We start from the raw sequence: 16230 nt of genomic DNA on the forward strand, positions 1-16230 counted from the left end.
AGCCTCCTGTAGGAAGAAGATGTCATTTAGAACTTGCATAGCTGAAAAAAAAAAAAGGGGGACTTGCATAGCTAGAGAGGAAAAGTCAATGCCTGGCTTCAAAGCTTCCAAGGACAGGCTGGCTCTCCTCTTAGAGGCTAATGCAGCTGCTGACTTTGAGTTGAAGCCAATGCCCATGTACCACTCTAAAAGTCCTAGAGACCTTAAGATTTATGCTAAACCTCCCCTGCCTGTGCTCTGTAAAATAGAACGATAACGTTTGGACGATGGCACCATCTGTTTACAACATGGTTTAATGAATATTCTAAGCCCACTGTCAAGAACTGCTCGGAAAAAAAAAAAAATGATTCCTTTCAAAATATTACTGCTTATGGAAGATGCACCTGGTCACCCAAGAGCTCTGATAGAAACATACAAGGAGATCAATGTCGTTCTCATGCCTGCTAAGACGGCATCTGTCCTGCAGCCCATAGATGAAGGAGTCATTTCAACTTTCAAGTCTTATTTTTAAGAAATACATTTTATAAGGTTAAAACTGCCATACATAGTGATTCCTCTGATGGGTCTTGGCAAAGTAAACTGAACATTTTCTGGAAAGGGTTCACCATTCTAGATGCCATTAAAAACACACATGATTCAAAATATCAACATTCACAGGAGTTTGGGAGAAGCTGATTCTAACCTTCAAGGCTGACCTTGAGGAGTTCAAGATTTCAGTGGAGGAAGTCACTTCAGATGTGGTAGGAAAAAAAAAAAGAGCAAGAAAACTAGAATTAGAAGTAGAAATTAAGGATGCGACTGAATTGCTGTAACCTCAAGATAAAACTTTAACAGATGAGCAGTTGCTTTTTGTGGGGGAGCAGAGATAATGGTTTGAAATGGAATCTATTCTTAATAAAGATGCTGCGAAGACTGCTGAAATGACAACAAACGATTTAGAAAACTCCATAAACTTAGCTGACAAAGCAGCTGCAGGGTTTGAGGGGACTGCCTCCAATTTGGAAAGAAGATCTGTGATACAACGCTATCGAACAACATCTCGTGCTACAGAGAAATCATGCATGAAAGGCGTCAGTGGATGCAGCGGACGTCATTATTGACTTATTTTAAGAAATAGCTACGGCTACCCCAATCTTCGGCCCCACCACCCCGATCTGTCAGCAGCCATCATCACCAAGGCAACGCCCTCCGCCAGCAAAGAGAGTACAGGTCACTCAGCTCCAGGTGATGGTTAGCATATACATTTAGCAATAAAGTGTTTTTTCATTAAGGTATATATGTTGTTTTTAAACATAATGCTCTTGTACTATACTGTTTACATAACTGTTGTAAGTACTGGGAAACCAACAAATTCATTCAACCAGCTTTGTTTATTATATCACTTTGTTGAGATGATCTAGAACCAAACCCTCAATGTATCTGAGGTCTGCTTGCCCTTCCACCTAAGCTTCCGGGGACAATATCCATTCACACCAGGGGGGACCAGATTCCAGCCACTAATTGGAAAGGGAAGCAGAGGGGTTAAGAGCAAGAGCTCTGGAGTCTGGATTGCCAGGATTCATTTCCTGCCACCTCCACTTGAATCGCTGTGTGATTTGGGCACATTATAGAATCCATTATTTAAGTAGAGGTTAAGTCTGCTCTCTTGCCTCACATTTGAAGACAACTACATAGTTAGGAAAACGTGCACGTGCACACATACACATTTTGTTTGACATTCTTTTCACATAGTTTTGATCCTCCTTATTTTCAGTTATAACATGCTTCATTCTTCTCTAGCACTTACCAAAGTTCCCCTTCAAATTATCCTTGGAAAGAAGACAAAATTGAGATTTATGCCCCAAACACCTAAACAACTGGTATTATGCTAATCAATGAATATGGATTCAATTAATACTCATTGTAGAATTTATGAAACTGATACTTGGATATAAGGCAGATTTATCTTAGTTTTGATTGATAAAACCAAGCCTGTGTGCTCATGAATATGCTGATGAACCCCCTGAGACTCAGCTGTGAGGAGAGAGGCACCGTTTACTAGAGCGCTGTTATTTACTGTGCCAAACGACATGCTCAGGAGTCACTGTGCTTTTACAAGAAACATAGTTGAGCTCAGGTTAACCTACACTCAAAAAATAATGACAGATTCATACAAAAGTTTATGCCATATTAACATTTTTTAGTTTAAAAAATACATTCCAAGGTAAGGGGAAGAAGATTTCTCTGAAAATTGGGCTCTACCCAACAACCTCAATGAAGCAGAGCTATAGCCTTTATACCATAGTGGTAGGTTGGTTATGTATATATATATATATATATATTTACTTATTTATATTTATGTAGGGTTGAGTTGAGATTTTTGTCCTTTTAGTTGCTAGTAAGGTAAAAAAAAACATGCATTTAATTAAAAGCACAAAGGAATGAAAGATAAAACTTGTTTTACATTTAAAAAATAAATACACTATTTTGATCATTTTTGCAAACGATAATATATCAGTGTGTTAGTTTTGTAGAATACTGCATCTTATAAGTAAACAAACTAAAGGAAAAAAAGAAGAAACCTGTTCTAGGAAAATATTTGCAATTTATCAGCTGATAATTAATACTACTAATCTCATAAACATAGACTCTCAGTTACAGCCAGTGATTCTATTTTATTTTTAAATGATAGTAAGACTTTTATTGTGTAGTTAAAAATAAAATTCATTTCTTCATTTTTTTGTAAATAATTTATTAAATTAAAAACTAATTTGATTTTAAGATTACACAAATATTGGAAAATGTAGATTGTTGACTTAATCAAATTTAATGTACAATATTATAATACTAATTAGACATGAAAAAATAATCTAGACTTATTGAGGACTTTTCTGTTTAAATTAGAATGGTAATATAATGTATAAAATATATTTCCTATCATTTCCATGGTTTGTTGACTTAATTATCATATATCTAATTATATGTTCTTTTTCCCTAAATAACACAAGCTCAATACTTACATTCCAAATTTTACAATTAAATATATTCCATCTATCACTGCTTCAATGCTTTACTAATTAAGACTATATATCTTCAAATTTATAAACCAAATTATCGGTAGGTAAACCAAAATTAAGGTATGAAAACTATCCAGATACTTTGAGTTGTGTAACTGCTGTTGACGGATTTGGGCAGGAATTCCTGTGGGAATTCTAAACAAGGAAAATGATTGAAATATCTAGTAGGTAGCCCTGATCCTGTGTTTCTCATAAATTTTTATTTTCCATCTAATTTCATCAGAACATTTTCCTATATTAAATGAGAGGATTTCTTGAAATAATTTAATAGTGCTGCATGGTGGAAGTACTTTGGTAGAAAAAGGGAGCTTTCCTAAGAAATTATAAATGTTTATAGTTCATGCATGGGCTTCAAACCCAGATAGAGACAAATGTTTTAAACAGCTATGTGCGGACTTTTCATCTTAAGTGTATTCTCTGATAGTCTGATTAAATCAAGAACTTAGAGGAGCTACAAAATTTGACCCTGAGCGTCCTTCATTAACACCGTTGCAATGGGACAGCTTATGTTTTAGGATTAATACTATCTCTGAATCCCAAAGATAAGCTAGAGAATAAAGCCAATGATTTCAAATAATGTCCTTTAAATATATTTGTTTCTTGAAAAGTTGATATCATAATCATGATACCTCTAAAAACATTTTTTAAAGCTGCATTGACAGTCATACTTAGAGTATGAAATCAGTTTTGTTTCATGAACGTACGTTTTGATCCTTTAAACAGCTTTTTGGTAACTTTTGTATAAATATCTCTAAGACAATTCTTAAAAATTAAGTTACTATGAAATTTTAACCACGGAGCTAAGAATTGAAAGCAAAATGATGTTATAGTAGTCACAAAAATGATGTAAGTTAAAATATATGACAACATATTAACTGAAGTTTGATTAGTTTTATGTGTTTGTCAAATAATTTTCCACATGAACATAAAGCATATAAAGTCATCTTTCTTTGCCTTGATATTATTTTGAATTTCTTACTGAAATAAATTCATTATTTGTAAAATAATGTTAAAACACATAGAATGAATATGAAGGTTCTCTTAAATATGCTAGGGTTTTGGTTCCATTTAAACTTATGCTAGGCATCACCAGTGAGTAGAGTATATACACCTTGGTCACTCATTTAATACAATTTTAAAAATTACAGAACCAGTTCTAATTTCTTTTTATTTTCCTGTTTTTCCAATCTTCTTTTTTCAGAGTGGATGATCAGTTTTATATATTCTAAAAGTCTACATATTTTAACTAACAAAAGAATATTTTGGAATGTGCTAAGATCTATCAGGAAAAAAAGATCTTGTAGTAATAACAGAAAGCATATTTCTTTAAGATAACTGAATATTACAGGTAGAACATGCCTCAGCTCACACCATTCTTATGATTTCTGAATCCTATGTTTCATACTGAGAACTGGCCTTAAACTTTGCGTTGATTTTATGATCCTAGAGCATCTAGAAAAAGAAGTTAATTCTTTATGGCTGAAAGCATGCATTGATCCTCTGATATTCTCTTATCATCAAAGAAAGCAAACTTTATTTCAAACGCTCAATGATATTCTCAAATAATAAGTCTTTGACCTTCAAAATTCATTGCTTAGTGGTTTTCAACAGTATTTTCTGAAAATAAAAATCATAAATCATACTATTAGTACAGTTGCAAAAACTTAAGTTACGGAAGAAAATTATGGGGTTTTGGTTAGCAATTAAGTAACAATTAGAGAAGTTTTGGAGAGTTCCTTATTATAAAATATGATATTAACTCAATATAATACCTCCTGCTAAGAAAATCATCTAATTAAAAAAATGCTATTCTAATTTTTGTTACTAGCCCATGGCTTTGGATTAGGCATTTAATGTGTTCTCTTCATTTCCTTCCCCAATCAATTATCTAATGGTTATTTACAAAGTCGCCTTCTAAAAACACATTTTCCTTTCCTGCACATGTATCAGAGAATTCAATACAATTAATGATTGAAAGGAAATCAGAACTCAGGCATAATATTTTTAAGAATCACAAAAAACAAGACTTAATTGACGTTTCCATTATTTGGAGTAATTTGTGGAAAAATTGAGTAGAAAATTACGAGGGAGTTACTCAGAATGAGTTTGTAGTCCACTGTTAATGCGCCAGATTATGGGTGATGAAGTGCAAGATTTCCCCATTGAAGGACATTTTGCAGAGTATCATTACGTAGATAAGAATATATACATATATGTATATGTATAAATTAAGTCAGTCAATATAATCTGAACCCATATCTGAATCTAACTTTTATAATAAATAAACTAAATCAGTCCATATAATCTGAACTCAAATCTGACATCTAATCTTTCTTAGCAACAGATTTGTGATGTGTCTATACCACCACTTAGGTAGACGATCGTTCCTTCACAATCCAGCACAATCTGTACTGGCGAAGGAAGCATTAACAGATGTTTCATCTCAACATTACTGTAAGTTTTTTCTGGACATTCATTAAAAAAAATACACACTTTCTCTGTTTAATAATCTGATATATATATATATATATATTTGGGAAACCTTTGTTACTTTATTCACAGTTATCTCTATTTCACATCCTGCCCCCCAAAGCTTGCAGAGGGATACCAGACAAATTGAAGGAATATATTATTAACTAAAGAATCGTAAAATTACAGTTAATGTAGAAGTAACATTTCCTTGACCCTAGCTGGGTTTTTGTTTTTCGGTTTTTTGGTTTTTTGTAGCCCACTCCCTGATCCAATACAGCGGAAACCATTCAGGGTTAGCAAGGGAGAGACTTAACCACATCTGGCAACAATGAACAATGAAAATTCTATTAGTCCAATAGTCAGAGATGTATGTGTAAATAAAGGTGAAAGGCGAATGGGAGACAAACCTCATAAATCCAGAGTGATCAACTTTTCTTCTAATTCTCCATTTTCCCCAACTGCAGAGTGACTGAGGCTGCAGGACCCCATAAGTAGTTACTCCATCCCCCTTCCTCGGAGTACTGACAATATAAAAAGTTTAAAGACCCTTCTTGGGGGGGAAATGTTTTCCAGCTGTCAAAATTTAAGCTTAGCTAATAGCAGAGCAAAATTTAAAGGGCATCGTTCCCTGATTAAGAGATTTGTTCGAAGTATGCCTTTTAATCCATTTGGAGTTTTATTCCTTGCTCAGTTTGTCTTCCGGAATGTCACGGTACATAAGAATACCTCGTAGTAATAGGCTCTGTACACAGTTTGGAGTAAAGCCCTGTCGTTTCCCTAACATTTGCAATAGATGAGAAGATGCTTGGACATTAGTCCGACCACCACGTCCCACCACAGAAACCCTGCCAGACTAAAGGATGAGCCTTCTCACACGACATGTATTTGTTCTGAATAATGTACTTACCCGGCGCAGCTTCTAGGGAAATTCTTGGTGAAATAGTCTCAGGATGGAATTTGATTTTCTGAGATTCCGCAGAAGAGGTTCACCCCCCGCCCCGGGCAAGGTGAGGAAGAGGCAAAGCCTTGCCAGGTGACCCCGCAGACAGGCTGGGGTCCGGTTAGCAGAGCTCGATGTCCCCAGATCAGGAGGTGATTCTCTCTGCTGCAGAGACAGGGTTGTTCTGAGGAGATTGCAAGTGTTGTCACATTGTAAGTGCTCAGCAGCCGAAGGGAAACATCAGAGCTTCCTGTTACATCACTCTGACCCCGCCTGCAGTTAGTGTTAGGTTACTTTCCTCCCCAAATAGCATACCCCAGGCAGGCAGCCCTCCTCTCCCGCGGGGGGCTGGAGCGAGGAGCAGCAGCGTGAACAGACAGACATCAGATGCTGCGGCACCTCGGGCTGCGGCTCACCTGGACGGGGCTGTCACAACTTGCCACTGAGCTGCCTGCCTCCTGGAGGAAATCCGAGCGCACCCCCTGCTCCGGGGATCACAGGCGTCAGGGCAGTGTGTGTGGGTGTGGCTGTGTGCATGTGTGCGGGTGTGTGCATGTGTGCATGTGGGTGTGTGTGTGCATCTGTGCATGTGTGTGTGCCTGTGTGTGTGCATCTGTGCATCTGTGTGCATGTGGGTGCATGTGTGCATCTGTGCATGTGTGTGTGTGCGTGTGTGCATGCGTGTGCGGGTGTGTGCATGTGGGTGCGTGTGTGCATGTGTGCCTGTGTGTGTGCATCTGTGCATCTGTGTGCGTGTGTGTGCATGCGTGCATGCGTGTGCGGGTGTGTGCGTGTGTGTGCATGTGTGCGCGTGTTCATCTGTGCATATGTGTGCATGTGCGTGCGTGTGTGTTGAACTGCACTTTGCAAAGCGTCGAGGAACTATTATCTAACTCGCCTTCGTGAGTGAACACACAAACCATCCCAACACCCATGACGATTGGCTCCGTGACCCCACTCTGACCGAGCTCAGAACCACAGCTATTCTCACACCGGTTTCTCACAATTAAACGATGAAATGTTTTCCTGTAGGTCTCTACACTTTTTTTTTTTACTTTGTCCAAGACATAACTGAGTGTGTATGTGTCATAAATGAACCCCGGTGTGTGTACACGTGCTCTGTGTGTGTGTGTGTGTGTGTGTGTACAGATCCGTGGGATTGTTTTGTCGTTACATGTAGGCATGTATATTAGGGAAAGTAGCTTTTTGAGAACATATTTATAAATTTAAAATGACTGCACACATTTTGAAATATTGCACTTCATTCTGTCATTATCACCTATGAAATTAAAAAGTGATTGATATTATTACCTGTATCCCTCAGAGTAACCCTACCGGAAATGCGGATGACTTACAGAGTGATCATGTAAAATACGTAACATATTCTAATTTTATAGAAAATGTTTTCCCTCAACACATAGTTTTATTCCAAGTGTGTTTAATAAATCGTTGGACAGTATCGAGGAAGAATGCTTTAAATTTGAGATGCACTTGTCTTTTAATAATCCAGTAAATGTGTTTCAGCATCATTGCTGAAACCTAAGCAGCTCCGGGCATCAATATCTTCATCTGTAGACTAAAAAAGAGGAGAATCAAATAATACCTAAAATCGCTTGTATCTCTGAGAATTTGAATCGATAAGTTACGCGACATTTAGAAATAGATAAGAGACTTTGATAATCATTCAAGTCTCCGTATCTTGGTAAATCCGAGCTCAGAGGCGCTGGACAACTAGTCGATTACTGACATTCGGGAACAAAATGAGACGCTCACGGTTTTCGTTCGCGAGTGAAAGAGGAAAGGGCAACGTAAATTAAAGGGACACTATGTTTCTGAGGCAGTCTGCACCTGCCCACACTTCTTATTACCCGGATCCATGGAAGAAACTTATTATACAACTTGGGTTTTAAGATCAGTGGGATCCAGGTGAATAAAAACACACGCATATAAAAATAGGGCACATCCTAATGTCTGCCAGTTAGAGTTAAGAGCCCTGCAAGCAACGGAGTGATGCACGCGTGCCAGTGAAGGAGAGGAACACGCAGAGGAGTGCAGGTGCGGGTGACAGACGACTATGCGCAGGTGCGCTTTGGGGGGAGGCCCCGCCAGGCTGCTGGGAGGCACTTCGTTTGAGCGACTCCTCCAGCCCCTAAGAGGAATAGTCAATGTTGCAGATTAGGCCCAGCCCCACAGAACCCCACAAACAAGGGCTCCTTCATCAGGCTGGCGGCCGAAACCCCTGAGGACGGCTGCCCTGAGTCCTGCCACCGTGGGGAGGGCGTGGGGTCAGGAGTCCCCTGGAGAAGCGGGAAGCCCGGAGGCCCGAAATCCCAGGCCCGGTTCTGACCCTCTCTCTGTGTGGGACCTTTCATGGGGCTTTTTATAGGTCTTGCTGTTCCCGTCTGCAAAGTCAGAGCGGACTCCCACCCTAGAGTGTCCTACCCTGAGCGGGCCTGTCCCTGTGTCCTCGCCTTCTGTACTGAGTGTAACACCGACGCCTGGAAGAGGTGAACGCAGCTGGTGACCCTGAGTCATGAAAATCTAAAACTTTTCCCAATAAGCTCATGAAAGCATTGACTTTTTTTTTTTCAAAGATTCATTTACTTCATTTGCCCCACACTAGTGAAGCCTAGGGACCGCAGAGTCTGTGCTTTGAACTTTTGTCCTAGAGCTGTCCCACCCAAGCTCTTCCCTCTGCTGTCATCGGCTGCCACCCCAAGGCCCAGCGGGGTTATCACGTTCACACCCAAGTGAGCCGTCGGGCACGTGGCTGGAGCCCCTGCAGACACTCGCGTGGCGCTTTCCAGGCGCACCTGTAAGCCTTCCCTAGAGCTGATGGGCCAGCTGCCCCACTGACCAGATCCTTAAGAGTCGCCGTGTCGTGTGCTCCCAACAAAACAAATGGCTCGAGCGCTTCCAGGCAGCCACTCTGGGATCCAGGGGACAGGACAAAGGACGGAGAATGCGAATTTCTCAAGTTCACGCTGAAAGATGATGACACGTATTTAAGAAAATGAAAATATTTTGGCAATGAGCCAGGTGACTTTTAGGCTGTGTGCTATGACTCCGTTAGCCAGCATCGTGCACCTCGTACACACGTAGGATCATCTTTCTCCACACAGATTGAAGACACTCGCCACCCATCCTAGCGACCAAGCTTGTTATTGTGAGCCAGATGCGTAGTAGTCGTACTGGGGAGTTGGGGAAAACGAAGATGGGCCTCGCTGGGTAGCCGTGGGTAGCACACACTGACGCCCGTGAGGCCTCCAGCACCTGCCTCTCCGTGGTCACCTGCTGTCACTACCCCCGGGGAGTCGCACCCACCTCGCAGAGCGCCTCAGTAGGCTTTCTACAGAACTGAGGAAAAACCTGTGCCTGGGACGTGATGCACATGCTGCTCGGCAGCCTCGCTGTCCTGCACAAGGGTTGCACAAGGGTAGGCCCTGCACAAGGATTGCACAAGGGTAGGCCCTGCACAAGGGTTGTCCACATGGCCTGGGTCGGGCTCGGAGTTCCATCATGCCCCGGGAATGCACACCGGCTGCCGGGTGAAAGGCACTTGGACTCTAGCTCCGGAGGAGGCCAACCCACAGTCTCTGGATTAGTGACTGACTAATCCAGACTCAGTCAAATGGACCAAAATGTGGATCGATGCATTTCATTCTGCAGCTGCGCCAGCGACTTTGAATTTGTGCAGCTATAGCCTTGCAGGATGGTTTTGCTACAAAAGTGAACAAGACAAAAACAAAACAAAATGCTTCTACTGGAAATGTAGCAGGGACAGACTGCCCCTGGGGACAATGCTAGAGAGGTCTGTAGGAACGGTTTCTATGATTATGTTGCAAGTTATGTTTCAGGTATGAGCCCTGCGGTGGTGAGTCTGCGTTGTCGGTGCTCTGGAGTCACTACTTACACGGAGATAGTCCCTGCCGTCCGCAAAGCTACACATACATACATGACTAAGAATGTACCAATAATTCGAGGAGAGACACATACTTTTTATCATCTTTGCATCGAGAAATTCTACTAAGGTAATAAGTTGACCTGACCTTTTATCACTTAACCTCACAAGTGCTCAGCGTACTTAAAGCTATTTCACATCACGAAATGAATCTTCATTCAGTACAAGGGTCCAGATCCAGTGGCTGGGTCACGCAGAGTGAACAGGCTGTTTTCTGTTATTAAAACCAAAGAGCTGATTTTTAATTGTGATTGTGCACATGGTTGATCGTATTCGAGGGAAATTATAATGTCATTTTTTTTTAAATATCTACTAAGACTACAAGTTGGAAGAGGCAGAAAGCTTCAAAATTGAAATGAGTAACATTACATCCGCCCATGGGTAGAGAAAACAGTTTCCCTAACCTAGAGGTAGTATCTGCTTTAGTGTCGAACGAGGTGTTTCCCCAAGAGGGTCCAACAACACGCTGAAGACAATTGGCTACGACTCTGCCTGTGGTTTTAATCATTCTTATTAAGTTCTGATGGATTTGGATCTCCCATGAAAATCAATATTTTTTGTGGATACTCATGATTGTTTGAGCCTCTCCTCCTCCAGAAGCAGTCACCCTTGCTAGAATAAAGAGCTAACGCAGGCACATGAGATACATCACGGATGAATTCAGAACTGATGCTGTGATACAACAAAATTATAGACGCTCACTTAAATGAGTACAAAATGGACTCTCTGAGAGTGCACATCCTTCGTTAGGGTGATCATATGCCCCAGTTTGCTAGGTTAGTCCCAGTTTCCATCTCCACACTCAAAAATGACATGATTTGAATGAAGAAAATACTATAGATCTATGATCCCCCCCAGCCATGCTTATCCATATGGCACTGACAAGTCGTCACATAAATATGGACGGTGAGTAATCCCTTTAGGAGACTTAAGTCTCCTTTCCCAGAAGAGTTTAAAATAGTTCTCCCTATTTCTAGGATAGTTTTAGTTGGCATTGAAATAGATACCCTTTTTGTCTGTGGATACGTATTTATTGTGAATTGGTGCCATATTGCTTCTGCTTTGCAGAATATCAATCTTGGTCTCAAGAATAAATGGTTTATTTAACTTGGAGTTTCTGTGTGTGGACCTAAGTGGCGTATGATTAAACGCCCGCGCTTTCAGTTCTAAAGATGCCAAATTGCATGAAATCAATCCCACTCCAGATTCTTTACTCAGCTATTGTCATATTTCTATAACTTGTAAAGTTATTAATAGTTTATGTTTTTCTCCTCAATAGTTTACTCTGTTGCGTACGGTGAAAAATTTTAAGCATAAAGGAATGTGGAACCATATGCAGTACGGATATTAAAGGATAATACAATGGATTTCCCTCAGAATTTTCAACACCTTTGAGAAAGCAGCAGATCCTACACGGGGCTTTGAGGAATTAGTATCTACAGTCTCATCCTGCCATCTAGTGTTGAGCATTCTCAAATTGCAAAAAGCTGCTCCCTAGCTGAAAATTGAAATTCTTTTTTTTTTTTCCTCTCCGATTAAAAAAATAAATCCCAACAACTAGGGAAGATTACTAAGAAAATATTCTGGCGCACATACTAACTAGAGTTACACTGGGGAGGGACTTCCTGTGCACTATACATTTAAAGTATCAATTTATAAATAGTGAGAAAAGACATCATAAAATAGATGCAAAGGCAAAATCATAATTAAATGTGAAAACATAGTATAGATTTTAAAATATAAATTAAAAAGACCTACCATCAGGACATCTGGGGGGGCTCAGCGGTTGAGCATCTACCTTGGGCTCAGGTCATGACCCCCGGGGTCCTGGGATCGAGTCCTGCATTGGGCTCCCTGCGTGGAGCCTGCTTCTCCCTCTGCCTGTGTCTCTGCCTCTCTCTGTCTCTGTGATCCCATGATTAAATAAATAAAATCTTAAAAACAAACAAGCAGGAAAAACATTGGTCTTGACAATGAACAAAAGAGACCTACCATCTTTTGTCTTCCAATGAACATACGTCTCATGTACACATGTAATGTGTATATTTATTTATTTATTTTTTAATGTATATATTTAAATATCTGAAGTGATCTAAAGCTAGACAGCTCTGAGGCCCATGGCTAGGCTACAGGGAATCACCTCCCGTGTACCTGACCAGGAATCCAAACCAGACCTTCAAGAGCTTACAACAGAGTGAAGGTGTCTCTGACCTGTGCTAAATCAGTCCCACACTGTATCCAAGCATAAAAAATCTATGTTCCGTCACTATCTGTCACACACAAAAAAATCAATCACTAATTGGCCATGATCCTGTTTGGCTTAATACAACTGACATTTGAAGGAGACATTATTTGAGGGCATAGTTATTTCCTCTAAGATGTATCTCTATAAACATTTGTATCATAAGAAAGCAAGGTTTCTGAACAATAATCGTCTATTAAACATATATTAATTGATCACCTACCATGTGCCAAACATTTGGAAAGATATTGCAAGTACAAGGTCTGGTGTAGAGACGTGGTCCTTGATCTCAAGGAGTTTGCTTTCTATCCCTAGGTAGACATTAAGAAATATACACTTATAGATGCTCCGCTTGCTTAAAAAAAAAAAAAAAAAAGGCAGTGCATTTGATGACTGACATAAATCAGGCTGAGTAGGTAGGAAGGAGGACAGGGTGGAGGGAGAACACATCTCCTGCAGAAAACCACCGTCTCTGAAGGTAATAATGACCCTGGAACCTAGAAGGGAAGAAATACAAGACAGTCCATAGATTAGAAAGAAGGATTCGGATGCCAGTGGTTTGCTCCAAGAGTGATCTTTAGGCTTTAGGCAAAAGCATTAGGGGAACAGAGCAGATTTGGGAAAAGGATGAGGTGAGCAAACCTGTGGTCTCGAGTAAAATCTGGATTTGACCCAAACTATCAATTGCTGGACCAGGGGAGGGCTCTGGAGTGAAATTTGCTTGGCAGAGTGGGCCTCCCCTGGTGCCAGGGAATCCGTCTTCCGTGTGTGAGGCCCTCGGGGAGTGGGGTACGTGATTTCTAGAGGAAGAGTTAGCATCTGCTGAGGACAATTTGCAGAAGGATGCAGGTGAGGGCTCTTAGCAGCCCATTCTCCCAGCAACTGCGGGATGAGGGCGCTGGCTCAGTAAAGGGGGGGTGGAAGGGGGTGCCACACAGGGTTTGCCGGAAAACGATTGTGAGTGAACGAGATCTGTCCAGGTGCCACGTCTAGACCGTCAGGAGGGTCTGGGCCACAGGCAGTAAGAAGAGAGACCCACGTGGATACATCAGAACGTAAGCTGTGGGACCTTGTAGATGATGGTGAGGAATTGGGATTTCATCCTGTATGTGATGGGTCTCACCATCCAGGTCAGGCCCTACACTTTGTCTCCGTGGGGTTGGGTCTGGCTGCGCTGCTGGGGCTGCTGGGAGGAGACAAGTACAAAAACTTCTCCTCTCAAGTGTTTCCATGTCTTTCTGCAGTTATTCGCCGAAGTCAACGTCCACGGTGTTAACCATGGTTCCTTATATATGTGGTATCCTTAAAATTCCCTTCTTATGGTATTTGTGGATATTCAGAAAATAAAAACACTGTAATTGGAAAGGACTCTCTTATTTTGGGTTGATTGTAAAGCATAAAGACAAATTCAATAACGAATAGTGATTAATTAGTATTATCTTTACGTTCTTGACATCTAGTAGTGCCTGTTCTGTTTTAGGGGAACTCGAGGAAGAAAACTAACGTTGATAGCTGGCGTTTTTCCAGAATTATGCTACGGGCTTTAGCTACTTTCTTTGACTCTGTGAGGGTTTTATTCTCACCCTTCAGATGAGGGAATGGAATCTTGGTAAATTTATACAACTGGAAATTGGTAGAACTGGAACTTGAAACCTACGTGATTTAGTTTTTAATCCCGTCCTTCTTTATAACATTATTAGCAAAATATTTTATCTGGCGAACTACTTCAGATACTTTTGGAAGAAATTTGTATGGAATATAAGTCAACTGATACTGGTTCCTGGGGCTTCAGCTAGATAATTCCACATAGAAGAAAGAAAAGTGAGTATTAGCAAGATAGGAAAACATAGCACAGTGTCCAGCAAATTTACATCAAAGCTACTCCACTAGCTTAGCTATTTTCCCATTTAAAACATTTGTATTCCGGTTTCTCTCCAGATCATGCATTTTTCAATATTATTCATATTATGAATGCTGGTGCATTTGAGAGGATGACACCAGGAATAAGGATGGTCATTTTTTAAACTCAAAATTTCTTAGAAATGTAAGACGTATTTAAATCTTGTGAGGTAAAATTTACATGGGTTCAGTAGAGAAATAAAAAAAGAACACTCACTGATTTCTTTTTACCCCCTTTTTACCCACATTATGCAACTTTCCATGTTAAAAATATTTTCATCACCTTGGGCAATTATCTCAGAAGCAGGTTACTAAAATATTGAATAATGAACAAATTGTGGTATGAGTAGTTGACCATTTTACTAAAGGCTAACAGCTGGCAGACACTGCGCTGAGTACTTTCCACGCGTGCTCTCACTCACCCTCATGGTCCTTTCACAATAAAGAGACCATTAGGGAAACCAAGGCCTAATAAGTTTGAATATAAGTTGATTTGGATCCAAATTCTATACTCTTCATTATTTCATTTAATTTTTTTTTGCTTTTTTTTCTTCCATACTCCTTAAAATAGTACACAAATATTAAAATATTTGTGTCTGACAGTTTATTGAAACTCTGAAGATTTGCTATATTTTAAAGAACTCCCTCCCTGGTTGATTGTGTACATGTATAATTTGTGAGGGAGAAAAAGAGAGTATACAGAGTAAAATAAAAATTTTCCTAATCTACTTATCTTGACAATTCCAAAGACTTTCTCATTGAATAATGTCAGATATTTTGAGTAAAAAAAAAAAAAAAAAAAAATTGACAGTTGTTTGTTTCTTCTCCAGAGTGGCAATTTCTTGGCGAGATGGATCATTTGGGTAGCTCACAGCTGTTCACATTTAGAAACTCTAGAAATTACCCTAGAGTGATTTGCAAACGTTGTGGATTGTTTGTGGAGAGTAGGGAATACATCTAAAAAATAGACTCTTGGAAAGTAAAACTTCTCGCTTTTTAATTCCAAAAATTGATGAAGGAAGAAGGAAGTAGCAGATTCCCCTGGCTTCTAACTTGAGAGTGTCTGCAGCTTAAGGTATCAGTATGTTAAAGTGACAACCTCTGTGAAAATGCAGATTAAATATAGATCAAGACCCCAACAACGGTCAGGTTCATAATTGATTTAGGTCGATGTTATCTCGTAATGAGGAGAACAGCCCATCATCAGCAATGTTGACAGAATGAATTAATTTTGGCTACAATCGGATTTGCTTAAATCTTGTTAGAATAGATTTTAGTACCAAACTTAGAGATAATTTATTTTCACTAATTTTTGCTAGTTCCTCTAAGAACGATTTTTAAAATATGGGGCGCCTCTGTGGCTCCATCAGTGAGGCATCCGATTCTTGGTTTGGGCTCAGGTTGTGATCTCGTGGGTTCGAAGGTGGAACCCTGCACGGAGCGCTGTGCTCAGCTGCAGTCTGCTTGAATATCCTCTCCCTGTGCCCTCCCCAGCTCGTGAGTGTGCACACACAGACACACACACACTCTCTCTCTGTGTAAAATAAATATTTTAAAAGAACTATTTAAGAAGGATCAAATTATTTATCATTATTTCAGAACTTTCATGAGCTTGAAATGCCTTGATGATATGGTGCAAATCAGAAGCACGTTTTTTTTT

At 40.1% G+C, this 16230-nt stretch overlaps 1 protein-coding gene across 3 annotated transcripts in view; it reads right to left on the bottom strand.

Annotated features, from left to right (window-relative positions):
* CALCRL (calcitonin receptor like receptor) overlaps positions 1-6846 on the bottom strand; it is a 99980-nt gene extending 93134 nt beyond the window's left edge. For all 3 annotated transcript variants that reach the window (XM_025460440.3, XM_025460437.3, XM_035697391.2), the window contains exon 1: positions 6436-6846. The gene's annotated coding sequence lies outside the window, so the exon portion shown is untranslated. The remainder of the gene's footprint in view (positions 1-6435) is intronic.
* Between the last annotated feature and the right edge of the window lie 9384 nt (positions 6847-16230).

This window comes from Canis lupus, chromosome 36 (genome assembly GCF_003254725.2).
Source record: "Canis lupus dingo isolate Sandy chromosome 36, ASM325472v2, whole genome shotgun sequence".
Lineage (NCBI taxonomy): Eukaryota > Metazoa > Chordata > Mammalia > Carnivora > Canidae > Canis > Canis lupus.